At 38.6% G+C, this 21,616-nt stretch overlaps 1 protein-coding gene and 1 pseudogene across 3 annotated transcripts in view; one reads left to right on the forward strand and one right to left on the reverse strand.

The window, feature by feature from the left end:
* The first annotated feature begins 7,106 nt into the window (after window positions 1–7,106).
* LOC110046315 (endonuclease/exonuclease/phosphatase family domain-containing protein 1-like) lies at window positions 7,107–17,816 on the forward strand (annotated as a pseudogene). The gene is made up of 9 exons (XR_016209990.1): window positions 7,107–8,517; window positions 11,011–11,062; window positions 11,184–11,291; window positions 12,806–12,938; window positions 15,058–15,138; window positions 15,458–15,512; window positions 15,981–16,034; window positions 16,808–16,960; window positions 17,583–17,816. The product of XR_016209990.1 is annotated as an endonuclease/exonuclease/phosphatase family domain-containing protein 1-like (transcript).
* A 2,393-nt stretch (window positions 17,817–20,209) lies between these two features.
* The window catches only part of LOC110046260 (Golgi apparatus protein 1-like), a 56,906-nt gene continuing 55,499 nt past the window's right edge, over window positions 20,210–21,616 (reverse strand). For both annotated transcript variants that reach the window (XM_089298656.1, XM_089298655.1), the window contains one exon: window positions 20,210–21,616. This exon is cut by the window's right edge and continues 743 nt beyond it. The gene's annotated coding sequence lies outside the window, so the exon portion shown is untranslated.

The following is a 21,616-nucleotide window of genomic DNA, read 5'->3' on the forward strand; positions in this document are numbered from 1 at the left end:
TAATTTCATGCCTCTTTCAGCTTTATGCAAGTCAGCAAAAAAAAACCTCGTGCTGTTAAATTCAAGGGATACGACAGTAAAAATAGGCGAAAATATTGATAAGAATCGAGCCGGCGCAGGTAGGTCAAAGAAATAATCAAATAGTGACAGCGACAGCGATCGAGTGACAAATTTACACAAGGTTCCAAAAATAAGCCCTGGAGACAAAAGAAATTAAAATATCAATAGCACAACCTCTATAATCATGACACTTAGTTAAAATATCGGGGCTTTTGTTTAATATGGCTCAATTGAATCCGCGGTTGCGAAACTGTACGTTCGGCGAACCTTGAGTATATATATGCTGATTTCAGTTTCCACTGAAGTTTGATCGAATATTATTCATCAAACCTAACCTTATTTCTTGACAAGTACGTCTAACTTAGCTGTGATATTGCGTTGGGCTAAAAACTGTGCCACTGTTTATTATTTAACCTTATCTCTATTTTCGTTTTTTTTTTATTTAAACAGCATCCGCTAAATATAGAAATATAAATTTAAATCGCAGTATTGTAAACATTAGGCCGTAACTTCGACAATTGCGTATAAAAGCCTCGATTAAGGGCGCTTACAAGTATACCACGGATTATTGCAAAATGCGTTTCGCAAACAATACACTCGAAAAACAGAAAGAAAGTCTGCATTTACTGACATGTTCGAGACGCTTCGAAGTTCGCTTCAAATTCTGCCCGAACCTTTTTTGGCGAAACTGAAAGATTTTTTTTTCCTGATGCTTGATAAGGTTGACTTTCAGTTAGATTATTCGTTAGGAAAGAAACTACTTGAAAAACCTTTTCGTGAGGAAGTGAGTGTTTTCAAACATAGCTTAATCTTGGTTGGTATCTCAGTATTACGCAACTTCAGTGAGCCATAAGTAGACATTCATTCTAACTTTAGTTACCGTAGAAAACATTGCCAAATCAAAGTGACGGATCATCGATTCTTAAAGATAGTTCTTCCGTCAATTTAGTCTTGATTTCCTAGCTTTGGAGACCATTGTTTACAGTCGTGTGCCAGCTCGGTGTAGCAATAATGTGGCAATATGCGCACCTAGGCTTTTTAAAATGCTATCACCTAAATTAAACAACCGTTAGAAATTTATAACTCATAGCTATTTTACTGTGAGCTTATGGGTTTTTTAAATTATATTTTGACTCGTAACAAACGGTAGGAAGTGAGGGTTTACAGTTAAAATAGCTTACACTAAAGCTTACCTCAGACACAATTTTATAAAAAAAAATGTAAACTAATCGACCTTGATTACCTCGTTACGCTGGTTCATGGTTTCTTCACTTATTCAGAATTTCAAACCCTTATCACTTTTGCCATTTTATCGTACTGGAAAAATCAAATAGCTGAAACAAACGTCATCCTGCATTCAACTGATTCGTCTCCAGCGCCATCTTGGACTGCAGCATGTGTTTTTGGCGGGAAATAGTTTAGGCGCGAAGTCACGCTGAGTGGAGATGTATAAAATGGCTGCGAGGGAAGTTTTTCCTCAAATTAGTACTTCGTAGCCAGTTTAAATTTGTGTACATTAAAAAGTAAAAATAACCTACACTAAAAGGTTAACTGGTGGGAAGATCGGAAAGTCTGAAAATGTCGGTGTTAAGTCAAAATAACTATTTCCTGTCCCCCAGGCCAGACTATTTCGGGAGTAGGATGTTGGCAGTCTTAATGGTCTTAACAGAGAGGTTGGCTTGGTAGTTAGAATAATTTCTTTAGCCGAATTTGGGTTAGGAAGTTGCCGTAATGAACAATTACTTTAGGCATTCACAAGGCATTTGCTGAAAGAGTTGCGCAATACAGTTGAAACTGTTTACTTTAGTCGTTAGAAAACTCAGGGTTTATGTTTTTTTTCTCACACGAAGACTAGAATTAAGACTGCTTGTGGCTGGAGTGTAAGTTATCGTAAATAAAGTTAGCAGGAAATTCTAGGCCCTTTTTTAACCCAGGAAAGTCGAATCTGTCCGAAAAGAAGTTAGCTGCAAATTAATAAGCAGAGTATGATTTAATAAGCAGAATAGTTAGAACATTGGAGTCGAAAACATCTCATATGACTGCTGAGAACCTGAGGCGAGTCATTCCACCTGTCCCTTGACAAGCACTTCGTAAGACTGCTGAGAGCCTGGGGCGAGTCATCCACCTGTTTGTTGGTAGGAACTGGCAGTTGTTATGAAAAATAATATTTTAAAATATTCCTGTTTCACCACAAAACCAGCTGGAAACGTTAAAACTGCTGAATTCTTAATAGGCTGTTTCTATTTTTGCCTTAGTTGTTTCTTTAAATTGGGCGGCTTTACTATTTTTAGTTGAAAAATGATTTTCATGTTTATTGCGTAAATATTTCAAGAAATTACAACTGCAGGGGAAGTCGATAGATCTATTTTGCGGATGAATATTGAATACCCGGCTTTTCTGAGGAATTTTTGTCGTGCTTTAATATATATATATATATATAGTTCGGTTGGAAGCGTGAAGTCGATATTCTTCTTTCTCCGGTGATGTTACCAAGATTTCGATGTTGCACGAAAACCTTCCGCAGGGTCTAAAAATAGAATTGCTTATTAGTCCTGCCAAATTAGAACTTCAATAACATAATAAACTCATCGAAACTCGCAGTGTCCTTGATTAGTTTTGAGCGAGTAAAAAGTGAAAATATATTTCTTTGTTTGCCCAACACTGAGGACAAAATGACAGCAAATGAAGTCACGCCACAAGTTTGAAGTCTGAGTTGCTTTCGTTCTCTGAAAGACGAAATCATACATAAAAGGAGCAGAAGTTGGTATACATTGACGATTATTCTCTTTTGAACATTCAAGAACGCCAGATCGGTAACAGTAAGGCGGTTTATTAAATTCAAAGGTTATGAGCAGCAATATCAATTTTAATAATAGTCTCAGGCAGAGCGTGCCTTAGCAAATTCCAACTGAAATTCAAGAAACCGTCCAAAATTCTCTACTTCCAAAATTAAGGTATGTATGTATATATATATAAACGGTAAGCTGGGTTTATTTGGAGCAAATCCAGCTTGCTGAGACGGGGTTTTGATATTACGATCCATTTCAGTACCAAATACATCCCTCAAATAGGAGGTGCCTGTGACCTCATGGTCAGTGCGCTCGTCTCCGGATCGAGCGGTCGATCCGGGTTCGAGCCCTGGCCGGGGTCATTGTGTCATGTTCTTGGACAAGACACTTTATTCTCTCAGTGCCTCTCTACACCCAGGTGTATAAAAGGGTACCGGCGAATTCAATGCTGTGGGTAATCGTGCGATGGACTAGCATCCCATCCAGGGGAGAGTAGAAATACTCCTAGTCGCTTCATGCTAAAGAAACCGGGATAAGCTCCAGCCTGATGAGCCATTTGGCTCGTGTGCAGGCTTTACTTTCATATGTCACAAATGTGTTGTAGTATAAAAAGACAGAACATTTTTGCATTCACCAAATCACGTGTCCCCATGCACACCATTCGTCTGTGGGGGATCTAGGAGGAGGAGGGAGGAGGTGGGGGGGGGGGGTTGGGGCTTTCGGTCGAATCCCCTAAAACATCTAAAATAAATTTTAAAAAAATTACAAAAAAAGTGAAACAAGAAAATAAAGCCTTTGTCATTTGATAAGTCATAACGACTCCCGAACATAAACCGCCTACTACGTTTGCTTGTACGATACCAGTAACTTCAACTGATAACAGCGCTGACCTCAAAGCTTGTCAAATTAATGATATCTACGGACCTCGTTGACGACCGAAAGGTTCACGCCTGGGTTGGCATTAATAAATATCCCCTGATCACATTAACAAGCCTGTAGATTATGATTTGTGCTTTTGTATTTTTTATTTCTCTACTTGACGATATGAATAGAGCATCGTATAAAAATAAGTGCAGTGAAACGGAAGAGGGAAAGGGTAAAATTCATAGAAAATTAACGAAAATAGCTACAACGATAATTTTTTTTCGCAGTGGTGATCAGAAAAACAAGGAGATTTAAGCCTTGTTCTCATATGCCGCCGACATACCCGCGATGCCGTTACCGTCATATGTGAACATTTATCGCCGAATCATAATCTATTTTAGGCATTGACCGCCGGCTTGTCTGCGAAGTTGAGCTGAGTTCAACGTCGCAGGCAAGCCGGCGGGGTGTCTGGAAAACCCGAATAGCAAATAGCGAATACTCGCGAATAGCAAATAGTCCCGAATAGTGCGAATAGTCTCGAATAGTGCGAATAGTGGCGAACAGTTTCGAATGGTGGCGAATTTATATAGTGACGAATAGTCTGATAGTCACCGCTTTAGGTCTAATATCCTGCGTTAATCAATTATCCAAATAAGCAGCAGAATTTCAGTGAATTTATTACCCTTTCTTCTACGGACTCAGGCTTGGGCTGTCCATGGGCGACATTAAGAAAACGGAAAAAAAAAAGATTAAAGACGTATTTACGCTCTTGCAGCGGTTAAAACAGAAGAAATTACGTTTAGAAACACCTTTTGTCCTGATAAGCCTCTGTGCTTTTTAGCGGGAAAATCCCATCCTACGTTGCTGCAAGGTTGACCGCGAGATACTGGGTACCCTATTTGCTACGATTTGCTACGATTGACCACGATTTACCACTATTTGACACTATTTGCACTATTCGCCACTATTCGCCACTATTCGAGACTGTTCACCACTATTCGCACTTTTCGAGACTGTTCGCACTATTCGCTATTCGCTATTCGGGACTATACGCTGTTCGCTATTCGGGTTTTACAGACACCCAAGCCGGCGGTTGTCGGCGATAAAAATATTTTGTGTGAGCATCATCTGCGGACGCAGTGTACTCCAGTAGGACGATTCGATCCATATTTACAGGTAAAATGGTTCAAAACTGCGCAATTCGATTTGCATTTCGAGCAAATTTGAGTACGTCGGCGATCCATCCAGGGACCCACTGGGACAGATCGCCGAACGTTGTCAGTTGCAGCCGGCGACTACGTCGCAGGTAGCTTGGCGGAATATGAGAACCAGGCTTTATATAAGCGAAAAAAAATAATGGGGGTAGGGGGGTGGAGTTAGTTGCGCTTTAATTGAATACATCTATTTTTAACTTTAGGATGAAAAGAATCCTAATATGAAAGAGAGAAGAGTATATAAACACGTAGTATATAAATAAATGTACCGCCACTTCGAATTAGTGATCATGTTACTCTCCATTGTGTAGATTATGATGTTGGGGTTCAGCGATTTACAGAGGAACTGCGTGTTACTCTTGGATCTCGTTTTTTGTGAGACTAATTTTGTAAAGCATTAGCAGGAATTCAGCTCCATTTGTTTATATAAAGTGGAACGCTCCTCGACAACTGCTGATCTTTTTCATCAATTTCTTTCGTTTTGATGCAAAAATTCGCTTACGTTTTGTAATGAAAATTCTTTGGTTTTCTCCTCAGAATGCTGCAAAACACATTTCCAAGGAACATGCCCCCCGGACCCCCTAGATACTCCCTCCTAAGGCAGCCGTTTTCTCCAACTCCTTCTCTTTATATCTTAGATTCGGCCCAGACAATACATACATGGAAATTTTCTGCCGAATTCGGATGGAAATTTTCGTGTCCACGAACGGCCAGAAGCGGCTGAATGATATTTAAAAGAGTTTTTAATGCATTCAGAGTTATATTCCTGTAAGCGACATTAAGAATCCTAATCATGACTTAAACCTCCCGCAAATATCTAGCAAAGGAATCGCAGTTGTCCCCCTTTCCCCTTTCCTCTGGGGAATTTTTCGTCAAACCAATATCTCAGTGGACCCAGATGTTAAGGACTTTAGCTTATAGCTTTTCTCACTAACAGTTCCTGTATCCACTTTGTAGATCTTTAAATTTTGCTTGAACTATCGCGTTGACTAGCGAGGGTAGGCACGGTAATCATGATTGAAAGACGCCACGGGTTTCCAGTCTCCCTACACTCTACTCGCAGTGCCAGCCCCTCTCCGCCAGTGCCAGGTTACCGGCCAGTTGCCATAGTTATCTGGGACACTCAGTGGAGGTCACAGGGAATCAGGTGGACAAGCAACCCATCAAGGAAAATTAGCAATACTTTTAGTCGCTTCATGTTACAGAACTAATGTTGCTGCTTTTTTCAGCTGAAGGCTTTTGTTCTTGGGCCATCGTAGTTTAACGAGGAATAAAACATAAATAGCACAGCATTGTGCCCATAATGTATCCATAGACCCTAGACAACGTAACTTGACATTTCAAATGTCACTGAAATGTCTAAGGGCTTGTCAAAGGAGTTTTCAAAGGGCTTCAGTGTATGAAATCAAAGGTCAAACAAGAAAGGGTGAGTCTTACGTCACTTTTTTGGGTTAAAATAAAAAACATGTCTTTCTTTTTCTAATTAGTGGTCAAATTTAGGGCCACGACCGCGTACTCGATCCTGTCGTATAATTTACACCCCCTAATGTTTTCGGATGAATAGGTTTAACGCCTATAATATTCGGATAAACATTTATATTGCCTAGTATTTTCGCGAAATTTCGATAGGCACACGTATAACGAAAAACTTCCCCTAAAATTTTCTAGTGAAAATATGGTTTCTCAGTGTCCTCGAACTTTCGACAAGACCCATCAGGATAGCTAAAACTGTCGGATGACTCAAAAAAGGACCCTAGAATTTTCGAAGCGACTTAAGTTCCCCTTAAATATCCGAACAGATAAATATTTTTTAGGGCATCTCCAAATTAACTAAAAAGGCTTCTAGAACATAGAGAAATCCATTTACGACACTTCTGACGTCTTTGGAAAGATTCGGTCGTTGGGTGCCCCTGATAGCAGTGATAAACATATTAAACTTACGCATTTTAATAACTTGACGTTTCGTATGCTACGCAACATACATTTTCAAAAGTGGAATAAAGACCGTTACAATTTTTGAAAACTATATATGAAATGTAAATAAGGGGTCTGGAAACGAGATTAACACCGGCTTAAGTTCTTGGATAAGCAAAGTTTCTTTAATGTTACAATGATAATCTGTTTTACCAGAAGCTAGAATATCAAAATGATCCCACTTGATGTTGTAACCTGTGGCTTTTATATGGTCGGCAATGGCTGATGTGGGGTCATTCTTAGTGAGAGCCCTGAAATGTTCCGTTTTCCTATCATGAAGCTACTTTTAGCACAGGGAGCCCTCACATCCGTTTAGAACATGAATAAAAGATGAACCTACCTTTATCGCGCGTGTTTTGTGGCGGCCATTTTGAATTTTTAATACCCGCGCGGTGTGCTAGTGCGAGGTCTGGAACCGAAATTACGGAAAATTGCTCGGAGCCTGCTCGGAGCTCTAAGAAAATGACAAGGTCACTTTATTATCCTCGGTGAGCGATCGGCTACCCCCGAGAATTTACGAATTTTCCGGCCCGTCCCAGACTTCCGTAATTTCGGCTCCAGACCTCGCACTAGCACGCCGCGCGCGTATTAAAAATTCAAAATGGCCGCCACAAAACACAAAACACGCGCGATAAAGGTAGGTTCATCTTTTATTCATGTTCTAAACGGATGTGAGGGCTCCCTGTGTTTTAGCAGTGATTTGAAAAGGCGATTACCCGTTATTGATGGTCAGCGGCAACCCAACTAAGAGACTCGAGAGTGAGGCAGAAATAACAAATATGGCGGACGAAACGTCTGGCCTTGGGTTTGGTCGAAAGTTCACTGAAGCTGTTACTTCAAATTTAGGTCGTTAACACTGAAATGGGATGCGAATTATCAAAGAGTACATTGTTTCGTCGAAGTCGCAATGAAACAGCCAGAGATCGTGGAGAAGGCAGAGGACGTGTTCTGGGGAGAGATGACGGGAGAATTCCAACACATGACCGAAATACAAAGCATGAAGACTATCAATTAAAACCTTCAGACATAATAACAATAGACAAAGAAGCTGTCAGCGAGCTCCTTCAAGTCGGTTTAGACGAGAAAATTGCAAACGAACTTGTAGTGCTTCGCGAGAAAGGTTCTCTGAAGACCGCTGGGGATCTCGTTGCTGTGTTGGAGAAAAATAATACAGATTACAAAGTCCAACTTGAAGACAGCATTCTTGTTAGAGTGAGCTCATTGGGAGATCTTAGTTGTGAAAAGGTTAAAGAAAAAGTTATTCTTAATTCAGCAGATAAAATAAATATTAATACTGTTTCAAAGAAGTCGTTAGAAGCGATAAAAGGTATTGGACCAACTCTTGCTGGCAGGATTGTACAGTACAGAGAGGAACATGGCCCATTTGAGAGAGTTGAGGACATTGTTTCTGTAAAAGGTGTAAGCAAGAAACTTCTGGAGAAAATAGTGTTACAAATAACTGCTGTTTCTTCAAAGACTCCTAAAATCCCAAAATTACCTCTGCAAAGTAATAAACATGTGCGCATTGCAACCTGGAACTTGCTCTCCTTTAGTTCACATAAAGCAGACAATGATGGTGGTAGAGAGGTGGTTTGTCGTACAATTTTAGAAAATGGGTAAGTATATATGTAACCATCACTAAGCAAATCAATCTTTTTATGTTACACTTAGGCAATTTTTTTGTTGCAATACAAGCTGAACAAATGATTGCTTGGTATAACACCCTCAGAAATGGACATGGCTTGCAATATTTTTGTCCTAGCAAACATTGCACAAAGTAGACTCACATTCTACTTTCTGCAACGAAAATGCTGCAAATGTTACTTTCAGTGGATATTACATTACAAGACATCTCATGGAACTTGTTTCACAACAGTACAACAAAACTGAGACAAGTTGCAAGCAAAATTGCTTAATAACAGCCCCTTTAGTGTGCATGGTTTCTAGGTATTTCATTGTTCATTATCAATGTTGTCATTGTCAAGCACACACATCTTTAGATGTACCAGTAGCTTAACTGTGTACTCTGTAGTTTTAAGTGCAACTGACAGTTATACATAACAGACTGCTAACCTTTTTAATAAGCTAAGCAATTCCATTGAATCTCAGCTGCTTTGTAATCATTTCTTTCTTTTATACAGTGTTTGTACACCATATTTCGTACTCGTAAATTATTTTATTTGGTTTGCCGTCACCCCTCCTTTTCTTGTCAATAGACAGAAGGGAGAGCATCAATTGCTCCTGATGCTTAAACTCTTGACTAAATTGGTCAAATATATGGTCTTTCATCCTTTGAACAACCAGGGTATACAGTTATAGATGGTAAAAAGTGGCATTTACAAATGGTACATTTTTATCAGTTACATGCAGTTAAATGCTATTTAACAGAGTTAACAACAACAAGCCTGCAAATAACAGTTGGTCATCGGACAATTGTCTGGTAAATTTGAGGTTTTGACAGGTAAAAGTTTAGCCTGGTCGGACACTCTGACCGGACATTTCTGCTAAAATGAAAAACATTTTAACTGGAAATTTGTGGCCGAATATGTTACAAGTTATTTTGTTGGACTGCCACACGAATACTACGTAAAAAAGCTTTGTTATCGGTTTTGTTTTTATTCCAATTCTGAGAATTTTATCACGCACAATGCGCCGTCTCAAATGTTATGTTGAATTGTAAACACCCAGTGGTGTGGAATTAATTTTGTTGTAACACATTGACCTGATTAAAATATTATGGATATTGAATACACAGCCCAAATACTCATGTTTCATTCATCTGAATGCAATCGCTTTCAAAATCTTTAAAACCTATAAAACGTAACCAAATGCTTTCTAGTCCGTATGATCAAAACTCAGTTTAATTTTTAACCCTTTACAGTTTTTTACATCTGTCAGTGTGGTTGAAATATAGTTTCCATACCACAGATATGTTTTCGTGAAAAGCGTGAATGTACAAATTAGTCATACTTTATAGTCACGACCGCCTCCAATTCCACATTTTAAATAATTACGCAAATTTTTTATTCAATTGACCCCGAAAACTTTCAGAGGAAACTTGCTTTCAGAAAAAGTGGAAGAATTCATTTCAGCCAATTTTCAAGTCTCGGAATGTTGTTGTGAGCTTTTATACTGACAAGCTGTCCACGCGGGAGATTGTGTTTCATCGCTTTTCCCGTTTTCACTAGATGCCGTGGGAAACTTGTTACGTTGGAAACGCTTGTGTGACTAGGGGTATAAAGTTTGTTAATTTGTCAATTTTCAACAGGTAAAATAATACCAGACGTAATGTAAAGGTCCCTTTGCTGGTGCTAGTAGCGATTTTACATTCAGTTGACTATTAAGCTACTCGAATTTGCAAACAATATTTTGGCAAAGAGTCTACACTGAAATACCGAAATGTCTCAAATGTCTCTTTTTAATTTCTAACGGTAAAAAATTTTTTTTGTCCGACCAGACTGGCTTTTTGTCAGGTCAAAACTTGTCTTTGTCCTGACGAATGACCTGCCTATAGACAAACATTATTTGCAGGCTTGCAACAAGGAGCACATGTCTCAACTTTGTGGTTAGCAGCATTTAGATATTCCACATGTTCTTGGACAAAAGGTTGTTGTAGTGGTTTGCATTTAGTGAGCCTTTTCTTGTCATTGGCATTTTCTTGAACATGGGGGCCCTTTTCAGAGGCTGTTTACCCTTCTCTGCCTCCCACTCTTTCCACTGTTTTATCAGTGTGATGGGTGCCTGTTTATCTCCCTTGCATGCGAGGAATCATGGCTGGGTTGCCAGGATTTGCCAGGGCAAACTCCATCTAGGAGCTGGCTGCTAATAGGGGGAGCTCCTGGATGTCACAGGCACCCAAACTCCACTCTGTGGGGCAGTTGTTAACACCTGATGAAATGAATGCTACGGGAATGTAGGTACTTAGAAAACATTAAGCTCACTCATTAACAAGCCCAGCTGGCTTTTCTGGTCTTAGTAGGTCCAAAATGTCAGCCGGATTTTAGTTTTTCTTTTCTGCCAGCGAAATTAGTTGACAGCCGGCCCTCTGCTGCATCCCTGATACTAGTCAAAGTGAAGCTCATAAAAATGATTACTGTTCTTTTTCACAGAATTGATATTCTAGCCATTCAAGAGATTGCAGATGCTGCTGCTTTGAACAAGGTGAATATTAGAGATTTCATGACATTTATGGGCTACATGGATATTATAGGGCTTTAGGATATGCACAATGGTCTCTGTCAGTGTTGATTTGACTTTCTTATACCCTCAATTTCTTTTACAGATTAAAGATGAACTGAATAATCCTACTAATGAATTATTGAAGAATTTCATATCTCATGGTGGACGTTGGGAATGTTGTACTTCTGATGTTGCAGGCTACATGTTTAGGGTATTGCACATTTCCCTCAGAGGCTAATTTTGATTTGCTTATAAGAAAACTGGATGGTACTAGAGATCTTTTCTCAGAAGCAGCGCCATAGAAATTTCAGCTCCATATTATGATTTTGGTTTTAATTTCAGGAATTTTTGGTTTCAATGGTTTGCATTTTGAAAATTCAACAGCCATCTGTTTGCTTACTCCCTTGCTCTTGTTGGTCAAATGGAAAGTGCTACTACTCACTGTCAGTCTTCGATAACAATCTCTGAACCATGGCCAAAGAGAGTCTTAACTCAATACAATTCTGAAATATGATCACTTTGAACCACAATATTATTATAGAACCACTCTATCTTGAATTTCGTTATCTCAAATGCAAATCATTTTCTCATGGATATGCTTTTTCAATCAGTTACTATTGGCTATCTTGGACCCCCAGCATCTTGTCCGAACTATTTTCCATTTCCTTATAGAGTTTGAGGAAACAGGGTTCAAATGTAGCAGTCAAAATAATGTCTGTTGATGAGGCTATCACTAAATACCCCATATCATTGATATGTTAGGTTGCCCTCACAATTTGCTATTAACAATATAAGTTATACTGTTTACTCCCTGTTGAGGAGAGGAACTGTATGAGTGAAGTGCCTGGCCCTTACAAAACAATCACCTTTTAAACGTGGGTTACTCAATCACTTTAGGATCCACCATGTGCAAACCATTAGCTCAAGCAGTTTAAGGCCTGGGTCAGGAATGTAAAGTAGAATTGTGGTTGGGCAGCTACATGTATCTTTCTTGTTATATTTGTTTTACCAAGCTGAACTTTTCCCTGATTATAAAACTCAACATCCTGCCTTACCTTAACATATTATTTTGATCACGTGACATGTCACATGAGCATTTATTAAAATTTGGTAACTGGGCGAATTGGTGGTGAATTTTTATTTTATTGATCAATAAATGAGCATTTTGATGCAAATTTAAATTATCTACCTTGCTACGTTTGGAATGATCTCCCTTGATTTCATTTATATAGAAGATATAAACAATCAAAAGTCGAATTTTGTTGAAAAAAAAGGCCTTTCCCCCTATAAAATTTTTCTGTGAAAAGAGGGATGGTCATTCCAAATGTGAGAGGATGGAAATAATTGACTTGCATCTAAAACGCATTCTTGCAAGATGATCTTACTAAAAACCGCTACCAATTCCTCAAATAATGGCTATTTTCTGCTATACGTCACGTGACATATCACATGACCTGTCAGAAGTACCAATTCTACTTTAAAATATTTCAGGACGTCAAAACTTCACTGTGTGCTACTGTAAATCTGGTTCCATTGCCATTTATACCTTCAGAAATATAACTAATAAATTATTTTCACCAGTAAAAGCCTTTGACCCAGGCCTTAAACTACTTGAATAGCTAAGACCAGCATAACACCCTTAAGCCTTTGCCATCCTCAATTTGTTTCTGACTGTCACTTATTAATAACTTATGGAAGACAATTAATTCTATAATGTTTTTACAGTCAAAGGAATACAATGGTTTTGTTTGGAATATGTCATGAGGTATTAGCTTAAAGAGTGATGCTCTTCTTGAAAAACCAAAGGACAGAAGGACAGAAGCAATTTGCCTGGAGACCATACCTTGGTTTCTTCAAGGTACTGTTCAGGTTTGAGTACTTTGCTTCAGAAATGTGTAGATGCTAGAAGTTTTTTGGAATGTTATTGAGTTGCATGAGATGTGAGATGAATGAAGTGTTAAGTCTAATGCCATCTGATTGGCCTCAGTACAACACATCAAAAACAAATCAAGGATGTTTGTGCTGAAAACCTTCCTTCTGTCTTAGTCTTTTTTAAAAGACTATTTTTGGTAGTGCTGTTAGATTATGTCAAACACATTTTAGAGAGTAAAAAAATGGAGGACCACAGTGTTTTACAAGCTTTTGTCATTTAAGGTGATGAAGGTTATATTTGATGTCAGTTTAAAAAATGCACCAGAATGAACAACTCTTGGCCAGGTTGTTCAAAGCCCAATCAAGCTAACCCAGGTTTAGCAAAAATTTTGATTTCAGTTTTGTAACTTTTCTGTGAGGTTTTCTGTTTATATTGTTTGGCGTTCAGTTTATAGTCTGAATAATCTCAATCTACACAAGACATAATAAGGAGACAAAATCATTTTTTGCAAGAAAAATCAATACTTTGGTTTAGTTTTAAATATCCTGGGTTAGCATTAACCAGCTCTCGAACAACCCGACCCTGGACAAGGAATTTGAGTTGAATTCCAAGCAAGTTATCGTGCTGAGTAGATATTTGCATTCTGTTGAATAGAATTAACTTCATAGAAGGACATAACTTCCCAGCCTTACACAGCCCCATATTACAGAAATGTTGTCTTGTTTGAGAAAAAATAGACATTACATAGAACTATTTACCCTCACTTTGTGAAAGTGGAGATATAATCAAATTTGGTGATCTACATTTTTATGCAAGAAAAATCAATACTTCTGTTTAACTTTAATCGTAGGCTAAGGCATTTAAGGCAATCTGAGTTTTCCACTCCTAGGTATAACTCTGTAATGTACAGTAGGTACTTACTGCAATATTTAGGACCCAAACTATGGGGAAATTGTCTACAGATGACAGATCAGCCAAAACACTTAATGAGTTTAAAAGGCACATTGTGGCACAGACCTAACTTAATAGAAGCCGGCTGCAAGGGTTGTATCCTCTGCTCAACATGACACTCTTAAATCCTATTTATTTAGTAAAATTGAATAAAAATTAGAATTTTTTACATTAGATCAGCTATCGACACATCACCTAGAATGTTTAGCCTTATCTTTAAAATGTTTTAGATTGCATTGCATTTTGTATTATTCATATTTCAGTGTAGATATTTTAGTCTTCTCAGTTTTGTGTTTTGTATCAGTCCATGTCCCCTTTTAGTATGAGTTTCTCCCAGGCTACATAGTTTGACACCTTAAGAACGAATAACCAGGTTTACCAGGTATCCACGATTTGTTAAATAGGATCATGTAAAATTATTGTGCACACCAGCCACTAGTTTCTTGCTTTTTGTACACACTTGATCAAAGACATGGTAACATGGACTGCACAGATAAGATAAACACAAGCATTTATTGTTCGTGAATATCTCATCTGTTCTGCCCATGTGAAACATAAATGTCTCTAAGTTTGGCTAACCTTGAATTTTTTCATTCAGCTCACTTAGACTTATTATTTTATAGCATATAATATTTAATAGACCAAGAAATTTATTAAATGGAATCATGTAAAGTTACTGTGCACACCAGCCACTAGTTTCTTGTTTTGTGTGCACACTTGATCAAAGACTCTGTATCATGGACTGCACAGATAAGATATATACAAGCATTTGCCGCACAAATTTTTAAATTTAGCCCTAAGGGACAGAACATAATTAGCTCCGATTTGCCGATTTGCATAGTATAAGAACGTGCCTTTTCAACAAATTCCTTGTCACTTTCCCCTGATGAAGGCTGAAGTTTTAGCCAAAACGTTGGGACTTTTACAAAAAGAATTTTTACTAACATTTTTACATTTTTAAACCAGAGTAACGTTTTTCAATCATGAATCAACCACCTGGTTAGAGGACCATTTTTAAAAAGCATTTATTTTTTGTGAATATCTCATCTGTTCTGTCCGTGTGAAACATAAATGTCCCAAATTTTGGCTAACCTTGAATTTTTTCATTTATCTTGCTTAGACATATTTATAATGTATGATAATTATTTAATAGGCCAAGAAGTTTGACTTTGTGCTTGTCAGTGTCCACTTAAAAGCAACAGGATTAGGAAATGCTGATATAGCAAGACTTGAGGTAAATTATCCCAACTTGTAAAAGCTAAATCTTGTTCCCAACGGTCACAATCCTTTTGGAACCAAAATTTGTCACAGCAGTTGCTCTATCTATGCATGTTCAGAAGGATTTTCTGGTTTCATATTTTTTTAATTTTGCCCAGAGCATGGGATATTTGGTCACCCTTGATTGAAAACATGCAAGCTCTTTCGACTCATACTAAATTCTTAAAAATTTTCGTTTTGCTTCCTGTTTAACATTTTTTAAATGAAAGATCAAGACCACTTGATTGATGCTCAACACTAATGAACACTCATTACTTCTTTCATTTGGAACATAGAAAGAGCTGGCTCGAATTCCAGACCTGGTACAAGCACTGCAGATACACCTACCAGGTAATGATCTCTGATCAGTTTAAAATGTCAATCTTTTCAATTGACAAGGTAATAAATTTCACTGAAAGCCTGATGTAAACTGTGGGATTGAAAACAAGAAGAATTGAAAACAAGCTTTCATCCCCTGTGGTGGGGTGGATGGGGGACTAATGACAGGGGAGAGGTGACTGATGATGTACTAGTCTCTCTCATTGCCTAAGTTCTTATGTTTGGAAAAATACCTACTGAATGATAGACCGAATGCATAAATAATAGTGCCAAATTTGAATTACAATATATTTGTAAACCTTGGCCATCCACCTCTAAGGTGCCGTCTCATCCAGGTCAAGCCAAGGTATTCTGACATATTTTTATTCAAATTTAATGCCATTGATGCAAAATCAGTCTATATGTACGTATTACCAAACATAGACTGCACAATACTAAAATCGTAATAATGTTCTTGCCACTGTGTTTCATGTTTTTCAGGCGAAAAAGACATGATGATTCTTGGAGATTTTAACCTTGGACCTGAAGAAGAAGGTAAAAAGAGAAAGCTTGTATATAAATTAGGATAGAAATTTCTATTTTTAAACAGTTTTCACGCATCAGTGACTCACTGTGGTCAATCACGGACACAGACAATACAGTGAACCAATCAACACTCGAAGCAAATACTACATGTAGCGGACGCAGAGCGCGGGAAAACGTGTGGGAGCGAACGTGTGCAAGTTTCTAAGGTCCAGTTCAGACGTGGTGCTTTTGCCGTGCCGAACTAAATTCAGGAATTGAGTTCGACAAAAGCACGGCAGAAGCACGGCGTCTGAATCAAACTTTTGAATTAAGTTCGGCAAGCAATTAGGTTTGACAAGCTCTGCCGTTTGCTACACGACTCTGGTACGGCAGCGATTCAAACGTCGTGCTTCTGCCGCGCTAAACAAAATTCATAAATTATATTAATGTATTTTGGCGAGATTGCGTTCCCACGGGGAGTCTGGAGGAGAACTGTTACGAGGCATCAGTATATCCTGAATTTGGTTTGAATCTGGCTCGACGTCTGAATCAGAGTTGTTTTCCTGCTGTGCTACAGTGGAACCTAATTGCAATATAGTTCGGCACGGCAGAAGCACGACGTCTGGACTGCCGGGGCCAAAGCCACTCGCTCAGCGCAGTAGAACCGAAGCTATTGCAAATATATAACTTTCGACATTCAAGTGAAAAGTGCTCTAATCAATCAGGTTTCCTCCAAACACTATTACATAGGAACAAAACTTGAACCCTCACCCTCTTAATTTCTAAGTTGCGTTTCTTTGTAGATTTTGATGCCATGAAGAAAGGTGGACTGGAGAATTTAATTCCAGGTTCCACGTTCACTAACATCAGCGTGAAAAACATGAAGGGATCCAAGAATTATGATAATATCTGGATCAGCAAGCATGCTAAATTACACCACTTTACTGGACAGGCAGGTGAGGAATGAATGATTTAATACTTTGCATTAATACTTTACTTTAAACCCCTTCCCGTTTGCTTTTTTTTTTTTTTTTCAACAACAACGGACTCATTTTAACTCTGCCGCCTCCTTGTTTTGCAGCGCAAAAAGGCGCCTTTCCCCCTGTTCAGCAAAACTGGGTTAGTCCCTGTAAGTCTAAAACATGATCTAAAGATGTTCATGACAAAAATGCCTGCAGACGTAGTTTCAAAGCAGGTTTTCTGTATCTAATAGCGCCCCCCAAAAAATACAAGAATGAAGAAGTTTTCTCCAGAGCGGGCCAAAGTCCCAAAGTACAGTATATAATTGTTTGATACCAATGACTGTAATTTCTCATCCTGTCTGTTTTGTGCCTTAATTTTCGTCTTTTATGAGACAAGTTAAGGCTTTAAATTGATTGAAACACGTACGAAAAGCAGAAGTTTTGTTGAAAACAAATGAAAGCGAGCGAGGTCTCCTTAACTTTATAACTGGGACCGTTTCCCTGTTATTTCTTAGTTCCAGCCTCTATCTGTGGCCACGATGTCTTAGAAGGTGCATTCATTCTGTGAGAATTCAATAGCCTTACTTAGCGTGTCTTTTTTGTTTTTCTTCGGCAGGGGTGGTCAGAGAAGACCTTACCCACCGCTCCATACCCGATGGATGGCGCTGGAATGGCCTCGTTTCCGATCATTGCCCTGTGTGGGCTGAGTTTTACTGCGAGAGAGATTTGGACGAGACCACTGGTCCAACGAGTGTTGATAATATCGCTATTGATGGAAAAGAAAAGACTAGTCAATTTTCATGTGAAATGAAATGAAACATTAAAAAAATTATCGTTAGGAGTACCTGTACTTTCCAGTGTAAGGTGAATATATCACTCACATATTGTGACCAGCTCCCAGTTGGCTTGATAGCTCAATAGTGGTAGAGCACCGGTATCGCAGAGGTCATGGCTTCGAATCCCGTTCAAGCCTGAATTTTTTTCCGGCTTTAATTTCACAACTGCTTAAGTTGTGTATTTAACTGCGATTATCAAACATGTCTTCATAGTAATTGTATTGCTTTCGTCAAGTGAGAGTCGTGTATAGTATTGGACGAATGAGCTTTTGACGAAGGTTGAAATAAGTATCTTGCCGGCACAAGACACAACTTGACCTGGGCGTCTAGGCGTCTTAAAACCCAACCCAGTTCAGGGCTTGGTGTATTATTAACTAATGGTTAGGGAATGTTGGCGACGTCGATTAAAGCAGTTCCCGGAGTAATTAAACTACGGACTTTAAGATATGGTACGGCTAGGCTGTAGTACGGCGGTAGTTAGTGAAGATCACTTCCGGTGACGTCATGACGCGCGTACCAGTATGGCTTTCACGCCGTAGCCTTGCTTTCTACTACGGGAAAGTGCTTGGTTTCACTTACTCTTCACTACGTGAGTATAAGCCGGCTGTTTACTTCTCATTTTAACGCTTTTTTAACTGTTTGAACAGCCGAGTTTGAAGATAAAGTCCTCAATCATGAAAATCAGTTCTAAGATCATTGTTTCGTTGTCATTTGTACAGAAAATTTGAACGATTTTAACACCTTGCGCTAGACGATCAATTCAGTCATATTAGTATCGGGCCGAACAGCCGTTTATAAGAAAGCTTCATATGTTCTAATCTGAGCTATAATTGTTTATTACTGTTCAAAATGTATTTTATTATAGTCGAAAGTTTTGTATTTTCGGGCTTATCACGTAATCGTTGTACGAACACCCCTGTCCGTGTTGAAATTGAGCTTTTTCAGTATATCAGAGTTTACATTTTGTTTTGTGGTTGGAATTACAGGCGGTTCTATCAAGTTCTAAAAGGCAAATCTGAGTTCTGGGAGATGTAAGACGGATACAGGAGAAGGAAATCATTGTCATTAATCAAGCCTATTTCGTATGAAAGTAGAATGATCTCTGGTTTCCCTTGAGAGTAATCATTTTTGTAAAGACACGTAGAGACTGCACATACCGTTGCCGTACAGCAAAATCTTAATCATTTGAGTTTGGCGGGTAAAACACCGTTGTCAGCCTAGTCCCTCACGGCCAAAGTAGCCGTAGTAGTACCTCGCTGTAGCGTATCTTAAAGTCCCTAATGACAAACGTCGGCTGAAAAATGGAAAATACGCGCTGAAACGTTTAATGCACAAATTTACTCTTTCATCCTATCGTACTGAAATAGCAGCATGGTGCGTAGAAATAGGTCACGTTCGATATTTCGGAAAGTCTTTTTTGAGTGTTTCTATTTTCTATTTAACAATTAGTTTATGAGCTCGAGATTTGTACGGCGTGATTGTTGACGAGGGCGCAGCCCGAGTCAACTATAACGCATTGAAATCGAGAGCGAATAATCTAATTGTTTTGGTATAAATCTACTAGTTCAAAAAGTTAGCTACATTCTCTTCACAGACAGTTCGAAAACGCAAAGAAGCGGCCGTCATTTTGTTAAAAAGCGCACACTGCTACGCCACTCACTATCTATATCTACCATCTTCTTGTAATACTTGTTATCTACTTGTAACTAATATAAATCTACTAGCGTTTTATCACGAATGCCGTTCTCTGATTGGCTACGCTACTCACTATCTATTCTGTGATAGATAGTGAGTAGTGTAGCCGTGGGCCCTTGGTAACAAAATGACGACCGCTTCTTGCCGTTTCGAAGTGTCTGTGAAGAGAATTTAAAGTTTTGAACGATTGGTAGATTTATATTAAAACACTGCGCCCGCGTCAACTATCACGCGATAGAAATCTCGAGCTCGTTATTATTATTGTTATTATTATTATTATTATTGTTATTGTTAGTTATTATTGTTACTGTTATTGTTATTATTATTGTTATTATTACAGGAGAATAGAAAGATAGTGAGGAGCATAGCCAATAAAGAACAACTTCACTACGACAACTTCTCTGTTACTATGCGTAACAGTTGACTCGGGCTGCGCCCTGGTCAACTACCGAAACTTCCGTTACTTTTGGAATTAGCAGCCTCTGGGGCTCGTTACTTCTGGGGGGTCGTTACTTTCGGGGAGCAAAAAACGTTATATAAAGTTTGTAGGACTGAGCTCTTTTTAGGAAATAGAAGATGGAAATTCGTAACAGCAGTTCTTAAAACACGGGACACAATTCTTCGTTCCAGTTTAAATCTATGTTGTTGCAATGTTGGTGGACTGTTCATGTCGATACCGTGTTGTCAGTGGTCAACAGGAAAGCTAGTCAGATGCTGTAAACTGTTTGTACTTTATGACGCACTGCTATGTTATTCTGCTGTAACAATATCTCAGTGCGATGGTCGAGATTGCTATTTAAATTTAAAGAAATGTTCCTTTTGATACCCTCTGTTGAAAATTATATTAATTTGAATCAAAGTTTGCTTTACATAGTACGTTCCTGTTACTCGACGAAAATTCTACAGGTTTGTTTTAATACGGCGCAACATTAACTGACGAAGCACGAATTGACATTTCACAACTCTCTTCGTGATAGAAGCGTTATACAATAGTAATGGCGAGGAGGCCTAAGGGAAACTGTTTCCATTATATAGAGTAGGCTTTAAATTACTTACAAATTGATTTTTTTATATACTAAAATGATCTATTAAGGTGTTGTCTTAATGTACTTAGTAGTATTCGTTATACTGCTGTCAAGTACAAAGTCACATTTCGTGAACTATAAAAACGCTTGCAGCAAATGTTTGACCTAGTGTACATTAATTCTGTAATTGTATTTACTTGGCACAAAAAGTTACAAATATTGGCAAGGATAGAAAGTTTAAAACGTTATACAATAGTAATGGCGAGGAGGCCTAAGGGAAACTGTTTCCATTATATAGAGTAGGCTTTCTCAGCGTGTAATTAATTGATAGTAACTGTTACAGCTAAGTATATGCTGCGAAGCACAGAAACGAATTACAACACTGATGGTAGAGTGTTTTCACATGACGCAACAGCAGCCATGTTGGTGTACCAAACCAATCCTGTCAGTGTGGAAGATTAATTCGTTTGTTATGTAAACGCTTTCTTACAGACCTTCAGCCCTTCTCAGCTACCTTCTGCAAGCTTGAACATACATGGTAATACCTGAAAAGGCTACCTTGCTATCATGTGAAAACCTGACAATGTCGTTGCTGTAAATCATATGGTGTTATTATAAGACGGTTTCAAATCAGTGTCGTGACCTCAAGTTGGCAACATTGAAAACAAACGAATCAAAACTCTGACACTTGAACACAGGGGAGCATTCCGTAACAAGTTTGGGAAATGGATAACCCGGCTTCTGACTGGTCGCAGAGACAGAACCTGTGCTCCGATTGATCACAGGACCCAATCGAAAGCTTTGGCAAACAAATACTAGAGTCACTGGAAACCGTCTTGTTATTAAACTACTACCTAACAGAGGTTCAGAACCGCTTTAATATTCTCAGAACTTTTAAGTTAAAATGAAAATTGACTGATGTCTTTAGCTGATCGTAAAAGAGGGAGACGAAGGAGCAGATAACCCCGGCTACGGAAAGTTGAAACGTTTGATTCATAAAAAGGGCGAAGGAAAAAAGGTTTCTTTGCAAACTATTCTTGTCTACAGCTTGGCTTTGGCCAATTGCTATCATGCTAAAAAGAAACTGCAAAGGA

Source organism: Orbicella faveolata, unplaced genomic scaffold (genome assembly GCF_042242905.1).
Source record: "Orbicella faveolata isolate gen_17 unplaced genomic scaffold, um_ofav_v1 contig_3, whole genome shotgun sequence".
Lineage (NCBI taxonomy): Eukaryota > Metazoa > Cnidaria > Anthozoa > Scleractinia > Merulinidae > Orbicella > Orbicella faveolata.